This window comes from Elephas maximus, chromosome 1 (genome assembly GCF_024166365.1).
Source record: "Elephas maximus indicus isolate mEleMax1 chromosome 1, mEleMax1 primary haplotype, whole genome shotgun sequence".
In the NCBI taxonomy this organism is placed as follows: Eukaryota; Metazoa; Chordata; class Mammalia; order Proboscidea; family Elephantidae; genus Elephas; species Elephas maximus.
The window spans coordinates 41486445-41504974 of NC_064819.1; positions in this window are offsets into that span (position 1 = coordinate 41486445).

Genomic DNA, 18530 nt, shown 5'->3' on the forward strand with positions numbered 1-18530 from the left:
CCAGCCCCTGGTAACCACTAATAAACTTTTCTGTCCCTGCATTGCCTATTCTATGTATTTCATATAAGTGGGATCATAAAATATTTGTCCTTCTGTGTCTGATTTATTTCACTCCACATAAGGTTTTCAAAGGAGCCCTGGTGGCACAGTGGTTAAGCACTTTGCTGCTAACTGAATGGTTGGTAGTTCAAACCCACCAGCTGCTCCATGGGAGAAAGAAGTGGTGGTCTACTTCCATAAAAATTATAGCCTGGAAACCCTGTGGGGGAGTTCTACTCAGTCCTATGGAGTAGGTATGAGTTAGAATCAACTTGATGGCAGTGGATTTGTTTTTGTTTGGTTGGTTTTAACGTTTTCAAATTTCATCCATGTTGTGGCATGCATCAGAATCTTATTTCTCTAGACTGAATAATATTCCAATGTATGGATATAAAACCAAAAAAACCCACCAAACCCAGTGCCGCCGAGTCGATTCCAACTCATAACGACCCTATATGGATATACCACATTCATTTATCCATTCATCTGTTGATGACCATTTGGATTGTTTCCAACTTTTGGCTATTGGGAATCATGCTGCTGTAAACACTGGTATACACGTTTGACTCCCTGCTTTCAAGTCTCTTGGCTTGAAACTGAGAGTGGAATTGCTGGGACATACGTAGTTCTACGCCTAACATTTTGAGGAACAGTCATACTGTTTTCCACAGTGGCTGTACCATTTTCCATTCTCACCAGCAATACTTAAGAGTTCCAGTTTTTCCACATCCTCCCCAACACTTGTTATTTTCCATTTTTCTGGTACTAGCCACCCTAAGAAGAATGAGGTGTCAAGGCATTTTTTAAAGAGTTGAATTAGTTGCCAAACTTCAAAAAAAAAAAAAACTGCCAATCAAGAATAATATAGCCTGCAAAACTCTCTTTCAAATATGATGATGAAATTAGAACAATTCCAGGTAAACATAATTAAGGGAATTTGGAAAATTCAAACCAAACTTATAAGAAATATTAAAGGGAGTCTTTGGTTAGAGAACCAACAACATCAGACAACAACTGGAGTCTAGGAGAAAAGGCAGCATCAGCCACATACAAAGCTAAAAGACTTAAATCAGGAAAACAGATATGCCAATCTGTAAATGAAGAAAACACCGAAACAATAAAAAGAGGAATAAACAGTATAGTATAAACTTTCAAATGGAGAGGAAGTCAAGGTGATATCAGGTAATAAAAGACTGGTTCAAACTTAAGAAGATAAGGGTATATTTCAAGGTAACCACAAAGAAAGTTAACAAACCTACTCATCCGAATAAAAAAGAAGAAAAACATAAAGTCTCAGTAAATACAAAATTTATAATAACAAAAGAAAAGAAAATCCACAAAGGAAACCCAGCACAGAAAAGTAAGGAACAAAGACAATGTCAGCACCACACAAAAAAGCACAACAATATGACAGCAATAAACTCATGCCTATCAATAATCACACTAAGTGTAAATGGCTTAAGTACACCTATAAAGAGACAGAGATCAGCACAATGAATTAAAAAGCATGACCCATCAATATGCTGTCTACAAAAAACACATCTTAGACACAAAGACATGTATATATTACAAATCAAAGGAAGAAAAAATATATCAAGCAAACACAGTAACAAAAAAAAAGGCAGAAGTGGGAATACTAAAAATCCAAAAAAACCAAACCCACTGCCCTCGAGTCAATTCCGACTCATAGTGACCCTATAGAACAGAGTAGAAGTGCCCCATAGAGTTTCCGAGGAGCACCTGGTAGATTTGAACTGCTGACCTCTTGGTTAGCAGCCGTAGCACTTAACCACTATGCCACCAGGTTTCCTGGCAATACTAATCTCAGAAATAAAGTAGATTTTAAGGCAAAATCAACCATAAAAGACAAGGAAAGGCCTTATATAATGATTAAAGAGACAATCCACCAAAAAGACATAATCTTAGTAAATATCTACATATCCAATGACAGGGCTCCAAAATACATTAAACAAACTCTAACAGCACTGAAAAGAGAAATAGGCAGTTCCACAATAACAGTAGGAGCTTTCGACACACCACTCTCTGTAAAGGGGAACATCTAGAAAGAAACTCACTAAATGTACAGAACATCTAAAGGCCAAAATCAACTTTACCTCATAGACATGCATAGAACACTCCACCCAACAGCAGCAAAGTATACATTATTTTCCAACGCACACAAAAAAAAGCCCTAGCCTGGACAACTTCCCCAGAGAATTCTACCAAACATTTGGAGAAGTGCTCACACCAGTGCTACTCAAAATATTTCAGAGCATTGAAAAGGAAGGAATACTTCTGAATTCATTCTATGAAGCCAGCATCACCCTGATACAAAAGCCAGGCATACAAAAAAAAAAAAAAAAAAAAACTACCCTATGGGAAAGAGTAGAACTGCCCCATAGGGTTTCCAAGCAGCAGCTGGTGGATTTGAACTGCTGACCTTTTCATTAGCAGCTGAGTTCTTAACCACTACACCACAAAAAAAGGACATTACAGACCAATATCTCTCATGAATATACATGCAAAAATATCTCAGCAAAATTCTAGCCAATAGAATTCAGCATCATATAAAAAAAAAAATACACCATGACCAAGTGGGATTCACACCAGGTATGCAAGGATGGTTCAACATTAGAAAATCAATCAATGTAATCCACCACACAAATAGAACAAAAGAAAAGAATCACATGATCATCTCAATCAATGCAGAATACTTCAACACCTCAACAACAAAAAGACAAATAATACAATTAAAAAAAGGGGAAAGGATATGGACACTTCACCATAGAAGACAATCAGGTGGCTAACAGACACATGAGGAAATGTTCCAGATTAGAGAAAGGCCAATCAAAGCCACAATGAGATATCATCTCAACCTGCTGTTACTGGCACTAATAAAAAAAATAAAATAAACAACAAATATTGGAGAGGTTGCACAGAGATTGGAACTCTTATGCACCGCTGGTGGGGATGTAAAATGGTCCAACCATGATGGAAAACGATATGGCGCTCCCTTAAAGACCTAGAAATAGAAATACCATACTAGCCAGCAATCCCACTCCTAGGAATATATCCTAGAGAAATAAGAGCTGTCACACTTGTGTTCACTGCAGCATTGTTCACAGTAGCAAAACTATGGAAACAACCTAAGTGCCCATCAACAGATGAATGGATAAACAAACTATGGTACATACGTACAATGGAACACTACACAACGATAAAGAACAATGATGAATCCAGGAAATGTCTCACGACATGCATGAATCTGGCAGGCATTATACTGAGTGAAATAAGTAAGTTACAAAAGGACAAATATTGTATGAGACCACTATTATAAAAACCCAAGAAAAGGTTTACACACAGAAAAAACAATCCCTGATAGTTCTGAAGGAGGGGAGGAATGGAAAAGGGAAATCACTAACTAGATAGTGGACAAGTGTCAACTTCAGTGAAGGGAAAGACAACACACAATATAGGGGAAGTCAGCACATCTTGACCAAGGCAAAGTCATAGAAGCTTCATAGACACATCCAGACACTTCGAGGGACTGAGTTACTGGGGCTGAGGGCTAGGAGCCATGGTCTGGGGGGACATCTAGATCAATTGGCATAACATAGTTTATAAAGAAAATGTGCTACAATCTACTTTGGCGAGTGGCATCTGGGGTCTTAAAAGCTTGTGAGTGGACATCTAAGATACATTTATTGGTCTCAGCAAGTTCGGAGCAAAGGAGAATGAAGAAAACCAAAGACACCAGGAAAATATCAGTCCAAAGGACTAATGGACCATATGAATCACAGCCTCCATAAGCCTGAGCCCAGAAGAACTAGATGGTGCTTGGCTACCACAACCAATGGCTCTGAGAGGGATCAAAATAGAGGGTCCTGGATAGAGCGGGAGAAAAATATACGACAAAATTCAAATTCACAAAAAAAGACAAGGCTTACCGGTCTAACAGAGCCTGCGGAAACCCCAAGACTACAGGCCCTGGACATCCTACTAACTCAGAACTGAAGCCTTCCCGAAGTCCACCTTTCAGCCAAAGATTAGACAGGCCTCTAAGACAAACAATAACACACATGAGGAATGTGCTTCTTAGTTCAACCAAGTACGCCAGACCAAATGGGCAACATCTGCCCAGAAGCAAAGTCAAGAAGGCGGGAAAGGACAGGAAACCTGGATGAATGGACACTGAGAACCCAGGGTGGAAAGGGAAAGGTGGAGAGTGCTGACACATTGTGGGGGTTGCAACAACATCCTAAAACAATTTGTGTGTAAAATTTTTGAATGAAAAACTCATTTGTGCTGTAAACTTTCACCTATAACATAACAAAATTTAAAAAATAATAAATCCTGATTTCTGGCTTTGCTTCAGTAGCTGTGTGATTAGTATACACTGGGCCCATCACCCTGCTTGCCGGCTCCCGTGTACCTGGGAGCTTCTACCCTTCAAGGTAAAAGCACTATCTCCAGGGAATCCCATGCATCTGTGCCAGGCCACTGTAAGCTTTTGAGTTCCTGAACCCTGTTCTAGAGCAAATAAAACATACTCTACGCACTTGAACCAGGGCAATTAAGATGCAAAATTTCAAATACAGTTCAGAGCCCTGTGAGAAAATTCTTTAAAATGTGTTCTTACTCATGCTTAACCTATAAATTAGGCAAGCAACAAACAGAAAAGAGCATGGAGTGTGATCAGAGAGCTGCACCTGGCAGGTTGTCCCAGCCCACACGTGGTGGGCTACATGCTCTCACCTGTCTTTCTGGCACTGAGCTTCCCCTCCCACCTCTGTTCTCTCAGTAGACAGCTCTTCTGGCTCCGGTGAAGGATCCAGTGCTACAAACCTGTCTTAGAGGGACACAGGGCTGCTCCTCCTCCTTCCCGCCTGCCAAGGCCTGAGGCCAGGGCCCTGAATCGAACAGTGTGAGAGAGCTAGTGTCCCACGTGTTCACTCCGCAGTCAAAGGGTTTGTGATGTGGAAAAGATTCGTGATGTGAAAATCTGCGACCTGGAAACAAGGTGGAGCCCCTCAGCTCACTGTGCACACTCAGTCATGGCTACTGCCCAGCATCTCAAACAATAGCGCTTCAAGTGATCAATGTGCCCCGGCCAAAGCCAGTGGCGAACAGCCTCCTCGCTCTCCTCCGTGGCAGCATTCCTACCAGGCAAGATGTTTGGAAGGATCTGGGGACAGGTCCAAAGTCCCAAATAAGGAAAAATATCTGCAAATGGGCACCAGAAGGACAGGAATACATGGTTACAAAATTGAATTTAACTGTCAAAAGAAAGTATTTGGAAACATAAACTGCCTGACATTATTTTTTCAAGTGTGGTCTTTAAACTGTGTGAAACAACTGTACTAGGAAGGACAAAGGGAAACTTGGATACTGTTTGTGTCCTGATATCCCTGGAAAGAAGGAACATCAAGTTGGCCAGAGTTCTCTGTCTCCCAGCACAATACATCCAACTTTCTGAAGCGAAGCCAGTACTTGGGCGCGGAGCAATCTGATTCTAAAACCCATCAGTGGTATTTATTTTTATTATCTGATGTAGAAAATCCTGGTTTTGAACAACTCAAAAAACATGCTCACAGGAACCACCTGGAAAAATTGGTGAGAGTGGATAGCAGCTGGAGGGTTACAAAACACAATCCAGCATTTTCAAGAAGAAAACCTACCATTCTGCTTTCCGAATTTCTCTTTTGGAATGTGTTACTCATTCAAGCACAACTGATAATTGAGTGGGGTATTCCACCATCTCTCCAAAAACAATAATGCCACATGTTCAAGATTCCACCACTGCAAAAACCTCGCATCCAAAAAAGTGTACAGAGTCAGTCTATGGTAACCATGTTGTACCAAATAAATCCTGGTGTTGTCACAGACTGGTCATGGTTCTTTCCATTTCTTACATGGGCTTTGAACAGACCATAAATCCGTTGATGAATTAGCCAGAGTCTGACCACAGTCCCTTCCACAGAGGGTAGGCTAGGTAGGATGGATTTAAGCCCAGTGGCCACGCAAGGGGAAAATCCTACACTGTCCCTGTTCATAAATTGGGGATGAGACATTTGGTGAAAATGCCCAGCGAGTTCTTGCCCATATCCTGAACAATTGTTTAGCCATTTGGACAAATGGCAGGAAAGCCCATTCCTTCTGGGCTCTGCTCCAGTCTCCCAGCAACAAACCATGATTACAGTCAATCACACTCCTCTGGGGCTCAGATTCCTGCCCCCTAAAAATAAAGGTGAGAAATATAGTCCCTAACAGCCTCCCAGCTCTGATACTACGTGATTTAACCTTGCCATTTGCAAGAGGAAGGAACGCAAAGACCAGGTAGTATAAGGAAATGGGCGGTGAAGACTAAAGAGACGTTGACAATAGGGTGATACAGCAGATTGCTCTCTCCCATATCCTTAGGAGTCCCCCTTGGCTTTCAGATAAAAATTCTGCCTAATTTTCAAAGGGAGACCCTGGGTGGCACAAACGGTTAACATGCTCAGCTACTAACTGAAAGGTTGAAGGTTAAGTCTACCCAGAGGCACCTCAGAAGAAAGGCATGGCAATCTACTTCCAAGAAAATCAGTCATTGAAAACCCTATGAAGTGCAGTTCTACCCTGACACACATGGGGCCACCATGAGTCAGAGTCAACTCAACAGCAACTGGTTACTGGCTAATTTCTAGACAAATTTTTCAGACCATGTTTAGCAGCCATAATACACAGAGGTCTTGGCCTAAAGTACATCATCTACAAAGCCGAAAAGAGGCCCTATTTTGGAAGTGTCTTTGCCTGGGAAGAGTGAACCTTATCACCGCATTGAAGGTCCCCTGGAGAAGACAGGGACCGCATCATTATTAGTTATTTTCCACTCTTGTGACAGCGATAAACAATGGGACGACGATGTCTGGAAAGCAATGATTCCAGGAAAGGCCTAGGTGTGTCAGTGAACAGCCAAATACTTATAAATATATGATGTAATATAGTCACAAAAAGGTTAAAAAAAAAAACACAACCTTCTGATACACTGGGTGCATACAAAGAGGCAAAACACTGTGGGCCTGAGAAGTAACAAGGCGTTCTTTATCCTGTAGGTCCCAGCCCCTTATGAAGACCGCAGACAGTTTGGAGCACCCCAAGTTCAGAGGAACATTGAGAAACTGGAAACCTTCCAAGAAAAGAGCCACAAAGTTGAGTTACAGACTGTGAAGGGTTGAGCAACGGAGGGAGGGTCAATAGCATTAAACACTGGGTAGGTGCAGCATTGTACATCAATCAGAGCAGAACAACCTAACCAACGATCGTTGCAGGGCGCCACCCATGAAGACAGTCTCTATTCCCCTGAGTTAATTTAAACATATAAAAATCAAAAGCTTCTATATGGCAAAAGTCCAAGAGATCGATAAAACATTAGCTGTCAAGGCTCTGAGGAAATGGGCACTCTTCCACATTGCTGGGTGAGAGCAAAATGGTAAAATGCCAGTGGAGAGGGATTTTACATCTTTCAAAATTATAAATGTTGTGTGCCCTAGCAATCTCACTTCTGGGAATTTATCCTGTGGATGAAACCAAAACCAAACCAAATTCATTGCCGTCGAGTCAATTCCAACCCCAAACCAAACCAAACCAAATTCATTGCCGTCGAGTCAATTCCAACCCATGGCGACCCCATAGATACACCTGCATAAGGACAGATGTACAGGGTGATTGGTTGGATGGTCATTTGTTACACTATAAACAACACAAGTACACAACACTTGTTGTTAGTTGAGTCGATTCCAACTCATGGCGACCCCATGTGTGCAGAGTAGAACTGCTCCATAGGGTTTTCAAGGCTGTGACCTTTCAGAAGCAGATTGCCAGGCCTTTCTTTTGAGGTGCCTCTGGGTAGGTGTGAACTTCCAATCTTTTGATTAGCGGCTGAGAGGATTTGTACCGCCAAAGGACTCCCCAGTGAATACCAGGCAGCTATAAAGGAGAATAAGAAAGCTCTTGGTGTCCTAGGGAGAGATCATCAGGATAAAACGTTCAGTGAGAGAAGCAAGGTGGTTCTGTTATGAAAGGAAGAAAAATAAGTATGTGTATATATACATATATACACGCATATGTATATAATTTCTTTGTATTTCCATAAAGAAACACCAGAAGAAAGCACTTGTGCACACGTCCCAGGCTACCATACTGCCCAGGAAGATGATGTTGCGAACACAGAGGCACACTCACATAACCAATAAAGGTGGTTATGTTTGGGGTGGCATTTAGGAACAGACCAGGGACCTGGACAGGAATGGGACTTCTCAGTGTCTACATTTTTATATTTCTCTATTTAAAACATGTTCGTCTATTGCCTATTCAAACAATAAAATTTAATTTAGCAAAAGGAAGTCTTCAGATTTTTAAATAAATGGTTTTTAAATGGTGGTGGTAGTTATTTTGAACATTTTTCCTATTGGTGGTCTGGTCAAAGCTTTGATTCTCCACATTCTAGATAACCTAGATCATCTCTTCTAAATAGTGCAAAATAATAAACCAACTACCTACCTGGTGAATGTAGTCCATGTGGAGAGCTGATCTCAAAAATTCAGAACAAAAAGCTCCTTTCTTCAATAACTAGGAACAGGGGGTTTGATCTAAATTACCCAATTAGCTCTCCCACCTGCCTTTGCTTGTGTAGACACGGCCCAGGTTCTTCTCAGTGTCTCTGGGTGCCATCTGACTCATAAGCTCATACAATTACCTTTCCAGATCATTCATAAACAAATGTGGAAGTGAGAAAAGCAGCCATCCCAGAGCACTGGCTGTAGTTCAATAGGGTGGGGATAAGTATTACCCTACATAGGCCCTAACCAAAAGCCAACACGAAATACACCCACACCCTGCAGAGCCACCCCGCTGCCAGAGGCCACACGTGTGACTCCATTAACTCCATTTCTATTCACAAGGAAGAAGAGCTTGGCCTTGGTCAGTCTCCAAAGTTTCAAATGCCTATAATAAGTGCAAGGAACCCTAAGATCCATTTAAAACCCACTGCCCTTGCCTAGAAACTGGTTTCTTGGAAAGAACACAGAAAAACTTGCTGAATTTAGCCACCTACTGAGGTGACTTTCTAGCTTCCCAGGCTACCATACTGCCCAGGAAGATGATGTTGCGAACACAGAGGCTCAGGTAATTCCATTGAGTGTCTCCCACACTCTGATGCGCTGTTGTGTGTGATTATGCCTCTCCTTGGTGACCAGAGACGATGGCTAGCTGTGGGAGGAGAGCTCTGGTCTTCTATAGCTCCCACAGCAAAGTTAACCCCTCACACTTGCCAACAGGCCTCCAGCTGCTGCACAAAAGCAGCAAAGCCGGATCCTCAATGCATAAAATTCTGCTTGAAAACATAATGCTGAGCGAAATGAGTCAGACCCTACTTTTACGAAACTTCTAGAATAAGAAAACGCTTAACAAAACAAAAGGTTATTAGTGGCTATCAGGGGCTGAGGGGATGAGAGAGTGGGAGTTTCTGTTTGGAGTGATGAAAAACCTTTGGAAATGGATAGTGGTGACGGTTGCACAACATTGTGAATATAATTAATGTCACTAAATTGCACATTAAAAAGACAGGAAAAAAAGAAAAGGCCAAAATGGATATCAGAAGAGACTCTGAAACTTGCTCTTGAACACAGAGCAGCTAAAGCAAATGGAAGAAATGATAAAGTAAAAGAGCTGAACAGAAGATTTCAAAGGGCAGCTCAAGAAGAAAAAGTATTATAATGAAATGTGTAAAGACCTGGAGTTAGAAAACCAAAAGGGAAGAACACTCTTGGTATTTCTCAAGCTAAAAGAACTGAAGAAAAAATTCAAGCCTGGAGTTGCAATATTGAAGGATTCTGTGGGCAAAATATGGAATGACACAGAAAGCGTCGAAAGAAGATGGAAGGAATATACAGTCAGTGTACCAAAAAGAATCGGTCAACGTTCAGCCATTTCAGGAGGCAGCATATGACCAAGAACTGGTGGTACTGAAGGAAGAAGTCTAAGGCACTGAAGGCAATGGTGAAAAACAAGGCTCCGGAAATGGGCGGAATACCAATTGAGATATTTTAACTAACAGATGCAGTGCTAGAGGCCCTCACTCATCTATGCCGAGACTGGAAGATATCCATATATGTGCCCGTTTCAAAGAAAGATGATCTAACAGATTGCAGAAATTATCGAACAATATCATTAATATCACACACAAGTAATATTTTCTGCAGACCATTCAAAAACAGTTGCAGTACATCATCAGCGAACTGCCAGAAAGTCAAGGCAGATTCAGAAGAGGACGTGGAATGAGGGATATCATTGCTGATGTCAGATGGGTCCTGGCTGAAAGCAAAGAATACCAGAAAGATGTTTACCTGTGTTTTATTGACTATGCAAAGGCATTTGACTGTGTGGATCATAACAAATTATGGATAACATTGCAAAGAATGGGAATTCCAAAACATTTCAATTGTGCTCATGAAGAACTTGTACATAGATCAAGAGGCAGTTCTTCGAACAGAAGAAGGGGATACTGCATGGTTTGAAATCAGAAAAGGTGTGGATCAGGATTGCATCCTTTCACCATACTCATTCAATCTGTACCCTGGGCAAATAATCTGAGAAACTCGACTCTGTGAAGAAGAATGGCGCATGAGGATCCATTAACAACCTGCAATATGCGGATGACACAACCTTGCTTGCTGAAAGCAAAGGGGACTTAAAGCGCTTACCGATGAAGATCAGAGACTACAGCCTTCAGTATGGATTACACCTCAACATAAAGAAAACAAAAACCCAGTAAACAGCATCATGATAGAGAAAATATTGAAGTTGTCAAGGATTTCATTTTACTTGGATTCACAATAAATATCCATGGAAGTAGCAGTCAAGAAAGAAAACAATGTATTGCACTGGGCAAATCTGTTGCAAAAGACCTCTTTAAAGTGTTAAAAAGCAAAGATGTCACTTTGAGGATTAAGGTGCACCTGACCCAAACCGTGGTATTTTTGATTGTCTCATAGGCATGGGAAAGCTGGATGATGAATAAGACTGAAGAAGAATTGATGCCTTTGAATTATGGTGTTGGCAGAGAATATTGAATATACCATAGGATGCCAGAACAATGAACAAATTTGTCTTGGAAGAAGTACAGCTAGAATGCTCCTGAGAAGAAAGGATGGTGAGGCTTCATCTCACATACTTCGGACATGTTATCAGGAATGACCAGTCCCTGGAGAAGGACATCAAGTTTGGTCAAGTAGAGGAAGACCCTCAATGAGATGAACTGACACAGTGGCTGCAACAATGAGCTCAAGCATAGCAATAATCATGAGGATGATGCAGGACTGGGCAGTGTTTCGTTCTGTTGTACACAGGGTGGCTATGAGTTGGAACTGACTCGATGGCACCTAACAATGAAAAATTGTACATACAAAAAATATTGAAATGGCAAGTGTTTTGTTATACATACATTTACCACAATAAGAACATCACCCTAAAAAATGGTTAAAATGGCAAATGTTTTGTTATATAAATTTACCACAATAAAACTAAAATACACACATACGTGTGCACAGTCTCGCATGGGGTTCTGAGCATCACTCCGATGTGCAATTCCCTGGGTGAGCCTTGGGTTCATGCCTGAGCCCTTCTCTGCCTTCTCGGTTCTCACCCAGGTGACAGAGCCGGCATCCTACTTATGTGCAAGGGCTGGGGCAGCTCTCTGAACTCCCGGAGAACACCCTACTTTTCCAGCCAGGTTCCCTCTAGAACATACAGACCTTAAATTTTCATTTTCTTCTTCCATTGATTGTCTTAACTTCTTTGGCCTTTTCTCTCCCAAGCTCTCCAGCTTTCTGTTTTCCTTTTATAAAATAAAACCATACAGTGCAATAAAATATTTAAATGTAGAACACTGGAGACTTTAATTTTTCCCAAGCATTCAGGAAATGTTACTGGGAGCCTTTCTGAAGAGAGCTTTCTGTTGTATGGTGGGCTGAGGAGGAAGGCAAATCAGTGTTAGCTCTAGTTCTAGTGCTCCAGGAACGAGATATGAGAACAGAAGTCACACAACCCGTCAACGCCTCCATTTTGACCCTGAAAAGTGGAGATAACAATTGCTATTGAAGATAGCTCCTAACAAATAGCATCTGGGGTGCACACTTCTTCACAAGTGACAACAGAACACTGATGACATTAGGGGGACAGGACAACACAGCCTGCCGTTGCTCACCTCTGAGGCTGCCCCAGTCACGAGCATCCTCATCTCATTTCTAAGAGTTACTCTTTTCTGCCACTGTGTAAAACACAGGTTCTTTGTGATCACAAAAAAGACAGGAGTGCAGAGAGCAAGATCAGCTGGAGAGCCACTTGCACGACTGATAGTGAAAGGGCAAACCCTTGGGGGCCTCTGCTGACCCTTCTCCCCGTTTAATAACAGAAATGTTGAATGAACACGACTGAGATCTAACCTTCGCACCTGCTGTTACGTTAGCTGTGCCTTCAAAGTCCCTTTCTGGCTGGTATTTCACACTCCTCATTTTGAAGCCAGCAGCAAGCAAACACTTGTTTGTGTTTAAAAATTACCATGGCCTGATGAGATTGTCTACTAATTCATTTTCCCTCTGTTACTTATAACCAAGCAGTGAGAGCCTTTGGTTCTCCCAAAGGAAAAATTACCCTTTGTTTCAGGCTAGCCTGAGGGTAAAAGCCTGAGGGTACGGGCCCTGAATAGTGTGTGTGTGTGTGTGTGTGTGAGCACGTGTGTGTGCGTGTGTGTGCGCCTGTGAAAGAAAGGTCTCGTGTTAAACTTTGAATTACCTGGAGAACCAGGGCCAACCAGTTTAGATGAGGAATTTCTTTTTTCATTGACTCAAGAAAGGCTTAATAGCTCTGGCAGAAACTCTCCAGAAAAATGTATCTTTGGGCAGACATGGCTCGGCACTAGACAAAAAAGGTTTCAGCCCCAAAGAATTTGGCAGAAAGTTACGAGCAAGTGAATAAAGGAGCTTCAAAATGAGACTCCATATATCACTGTAACTAACCTGTTCGTCCCTGTTAACACCCGGGGAAGCTGGTTCTGTAGTCTGTATTCATACACAATTCCCCCAGCAGCAGGAGTTAGCTCACCTGGCCTGGTTGCTGCAGAATTAAGTACCATGGAGGTATTGTGAGTTTATGTTAAGTGCCCTTTATGGAAATATCATATACTATAGATTTCACAGAAAAATACAATAGCCTAAAGCTATCTACTTTATATAGGGCCTTAACTGCTCTGAATACCACGATGACCCTTCCTGTAAAATACAGACACACATACATAAAGCACAAGGGATAAGGGAGATCATTTTCCAGATAATACATGATCCCAAAATAATTATGTGGGAATTACGTAGATAAAGCAAGGAAATATATGCTATTGGCTTGATTTACCCAATGAATTGACTCAGTTCCCCTTCAGTTGGCATGTGTCAGCAGTTTCCCAAATGATCAAACAGAAAGATTCTTCTGAAAACTAAGATTACGGAAGTGACCTTATATCTACTCTGTTTTGCTGAGAAGTCAATTGTAATATCTTCTTAAGTCATCATCGTTATTTGTTTAGCAAACATTTATTGAGCACCTGTTCCATGCCAGGTACTGAGAAGACAAAGGTGAATTAAGAACAGATGTTGCGCTAGTGGAAAAGAAGCCCTGTGTCATAATAGCTACTTTTCTTAAGCACCTACCACAAGCCAGACGCTGTGGTAGGCGTTTAGCAAACACTTTCATTTAATCCCCAACCATCACAGTCGATTCCATTAAAAAAATCCCTGCTCCAAGCATCGCCAGCAATATCACACCTATTGTTCAAAGCAAATCTGAAAGGCCAAACACAGAGTCTAGCACAGAATGGGCACTGAAGAAATGGTGGCTGTGATTGTTACTATTTAGATATAAGTACAAGAACTTCTTTCAATGTAGACAGGAATTAAATTTTGTTTACCCTGTCTCCAAGTACGTAGCAGAATGCCTTGTATGCCATCCATGTTTAATAATATTATCATGTTTTCCTTATTTACAGACACAGCTAATATCAAGCCTCAAATTGCACAAAGTAAAATAATTGACTGATGCTCCCCTCTAGAATCCCACGTTGGGGCAATTTTTTAAAGTTATTATTATTGTTATGCATATGTAGATATGGTCTATAGGGGAAGTGTGAAAAGAGAAAGAAATGTCAGTATTTCAACAATACTAATTACAGGATTTGTATTCATTACCCTTGTGTTCAGTGGGGTTCAAAGAACAGTGGACACATAGCATGAAATATTTGTATTTGGTGACTGAGGTTCAGATGATTATCTATGCATCATGAAAAACAAGATCAAAGGGAAGTCAGTATGAATGTCTTCCTTCTTTTGGAGGCTCAAAGTCTCATTCATCTCTGCATTACCTACTCTTAGCATCCTGTCTTACGTAGTCAGTGGTTAATAAATGCTTCTTACAAATTCACATATGAGAGAGCAGCCTGTCCATTTCAGTACCTGAAAACTGGGGAAACAATCCCCTGATATGTGCTGAAAGAGAAAGGAGGGAGGCTATGATTTCACTTACCCAAGACAGGGGGAAAGAGTTTTACCTTTCCACTGAGGCCTGTCTCCCAACTGCCCCTGTCTATCCTCTGTGGAAGCTGTGCCTTTGAGCCAAGCAGAGAGGCAGCTCCTCATCTTTAGAAGCTTGAATATTCTATGCACCATCCAGTGTCTGTAGAGGTGTTGCCTGCACTGGCCCAGGGGGTAATTTCACGGTCAACTCCATGTAGGCACACTAGACATCTTTTGGAACATCAAGATGGGCGTTAGCTGCTAAAGGTTCTGAGAGGGCCTGCAGTAGAGAAACAAGTTTGACTTTGTTCAGAATTTCCCCAATGTGCCCAACTATATTACCCACATTACTAGTGTTCTACAGAACCCACTTCAGGAAATGGTGCCCTATAAAGGCAGCTTCATAATCCAGCTTTGGAGAAGGTTGATAATTCTTTCTCACTATGAAAATGTGAAAAAGATACCTGAAAGAGATCTTTCTTTGAAATATTTTCCAGTATAGATTAAAAGAGTAAAAACACCATGCCCAAGTGAAATAATTCACTCCTTGTAATACCTTGAACATACCATATTCAATAGGTCAACAATGATGCATTTCAGTCTCTAGGACACCACCAACACTCTGTCAGTGCTGACGGGTAAATGAGGCTTGAAACCAGGCCAGTTCTACCCAGTGAGTCTGCCACTCTAAAGCATCACTCTCACCTTGGCTCACTTTGAGCTGAGGTAAAGTGTGTTAAGACAACACGGTAATCAAGCATATATAAGTGTAATTTCAAGCAACCTATCTAGACAGCCAGCATCAAACATTCTTCAGACACTTGTACCTTCACTGTTTCTCTCTAAATAATCCAGATCATTCCCTAATGAGGCCCATGTTAACCTAATATTGACCTTGTCCCCCAGCCTCTAACACCCTGCCTGGCCTGGCACAGAGCATCCACTGACTTCAGAGAGAGACTGCTAATATGGAAGAGCTGTTTGTCCAGAAGAACAAAGCAGTGGTTGCAGTTCAGCCATCTTAGAGTTCCACGGCAGCTCAAGTGGCCAGCATTCCGATAAGAAAGGACAAAATCTATACACCCACAATCATATGTCTTTCCCTCATGCTCCCCCTTGCTCCTGCCCCCAGCCCCCACACACGAAACTCAGCTAGATTGATTTTGTTCAGTGCTTTTAAAAATACCTACTTCCAGACTCAGCCCATGAATAGAAGGTTACAGCCAAATAAGCCTGAATTTAACATATATTTAGTTGCGTGTGCACTAGAAAGAAAGCACCCACCCCCTAGAAAGCCCTTTACACACAGGCACGCCCACCCACCAGGGGCAGCTTGCATATGACAGGATATGACCATTCTATAAGGAGATTTGTTCTTAGACCAAAATGGTACATTTTTCCTTTGAACTGACGAAAAGACCCTCGGGCAGTTTTGAAGGAGTGAAGTGATTCACGATGGCTTTGCTTGGCTTGTACCAGCATACAATGGGTACCAGAAGAGCAGGCACAGAATCAACCTTCTCAGCTCAGCTGGCTAAGGAGCTTTTTCCCCTCTGGTGAGTTTTCTGGAAGCCCTGCTGAAATGACTCCCACCTAGATGAATGCATTGATGAATCAAGCACCTGTGGACACCAGCATTGTCAGAACTTGTGGTGTTTGTAGACACGTCTTTGCCAAACCAAAGGAACCCCAGACTCTGTTGTCTTTGAAGAGGAGCTGGCCTCTGAGCATGGATGACCAATGAACCCTGCTGCACAGGAACGAAGGCAAACGTAGGTGCCTTCCAGGAAGCCCTTGCAACACCACTGCCTGCCACACTTACTGGCACAGAAACAGGGTCCAAATGGTTTCTCAAGAGGGCAAAGGGGGAAAGCGATAAAGAAAACAACTTTCCTTTGGGGAAGAAAAAATGAGGCAGGGCACTAATGGGTCTTTTTTCTTTGACCTGGAATTCAACAAAAGTAGATTCCTGGGAGAAGGTCGTAGGAAAAGGAAGGTTCCCTGCCAGGGAGCCAAGGGCCACACGTTTTGTATGACTTCCACAGATAAATCCGGATTGTGTGTGTGTGTGTGTGTGAGAGAGAGAGAGAGAGAGAAGGAGAGAGACTTCCACAGATAAATCCAGGTGGTGTATGTGTTTGTGTGTGTGTGTGTGTGTGAGAGAGAGAGAGAGAGAAAGTGAGAGACGATTAAAAAAATAAAAAGTTTTCATTTTACCATCCCCCCAAAAAAGTCAGACGAAGGCATAAAAAATGAGTGTCTGGCCAAGAAAGGAACTGCTGGCAAGTTCAGATGGACCCAGCTATTAGCTCTCTTGCAGCTGCTTAGCTAGTCCTTGAGGCGCATTTGCTTTCTTGCTGAGGACTGTACTCATTAAGATGCCGGTGGAGTTAACCCTAACGTTGCCATGCAAGGTGCAAGTTTATCAACGTGAAAAACAAATGCCTCGATTGAGAAGATGCCCACATTTAAAGCTGCTGTTTGAATGTGAACTGGAAGCTCCTGATAAAAGTAAATGTGCAGGTTGAATTATGAATTATGTGTGATTCAAAATGCCAGTGAAACAAGGAAACTTATTAAGGGCTAGTCTTCAATAAAACCTCTTGATAATCATGGGAAGGAGAGAGCCCCCTACTTTCTCTTCCATTTCCTGAGAGGTACAATTCTATTGTCTACAAGCTACCTTGTTGAAGCCCACGGGAAATTTGCCTGTAGACAAGGTAGGGAGCCCTCTTAATTGACAAACTGAGCTGAGAGTAGCCTACAGCTGCTGGAAAACAATGAACTTTATCTTCTTCCAGAACGAATTACACACTCTCTCCAGCTCATACAGACTTCCTGTGCCCTCTCAATGCCTCTGCAGGGGAGCATCAGGGAGATAGCCATGGCCCTGGGGCAGCAGAGCCTCGGTGGCAGGGCCACAGGCCTGACAACACCCAGGTGTCTCAAGATGACATGGCCACGCCTTGCATCTGGCCTGGTCATCCTGGCAGGGTGTCACTTACTTGATGCCTTCCTCATCTGGACTCAGACTTTGAATGCTGGCCTGGGGAGCGGGGAGAAGTGAGAGACCAGGTGCTCTGATGCATCCATCAGGGTTAAAGTTGACCTCTGAGTCCCCCAAAGCAAGGTGCTGGGTGACTCACCTTGATATCTTATCCACGCTTTACTGATGATGAATAATTCAGGGACCTTCTCATAACATGTCACAATTTCCAGTATGCATCTAGGCCATAGTGCCAACATCATTCTCACTATAATTACTGAGGAGTCCTGGTGGCACAGTGGTTAAGAGCTTAGCTGTTAACCAAAAGGTAGGCAGTTCGAATCCACCAGCTGCTCCTTGGAAACCCTTTGGGGCAGTTCTACTCCATCCTATAGGGTTGCTATGAGTCGAAACCCACTCAACGGCAAGGGGTTATAACTACTGAAGCAATCTTTGGAACTTAGAGGTTAAAACTAAAATGTGTACCCCCTACTAAGACCTTCCAGCAGGTATGTGGTTATGGGTGGTATTTGCTCCCAACTTCCATACACGTTCTTCTCTAAACCCAGTCTACTTGAGACTGCACCCAGGGGCTCCACAAAGCTCCTCTTTTTTCCTGACCCTTCTACACACACACACACACACACACACACACCTTAAAGCTGACCATAGTGCACAGGACGAAGGAACACCTTGGCAGAGGGGACTACTTTGATGGAGGCACTATGTGAACTGATGCTTTCAGACCGCCCGCCCCAGGCCTGTCAGAGAGTGCTGGTGGTGAACACACCTTGCACCTTTCTGGGCCTCGGGGGCCTCTCATGGGTACTTTTGGATGTGGAGATGGAGAGGACTAAGTCACAAAGCAAGGGAATCCATTTGATTTTTCCTGGCCCACCGTAGGAAAC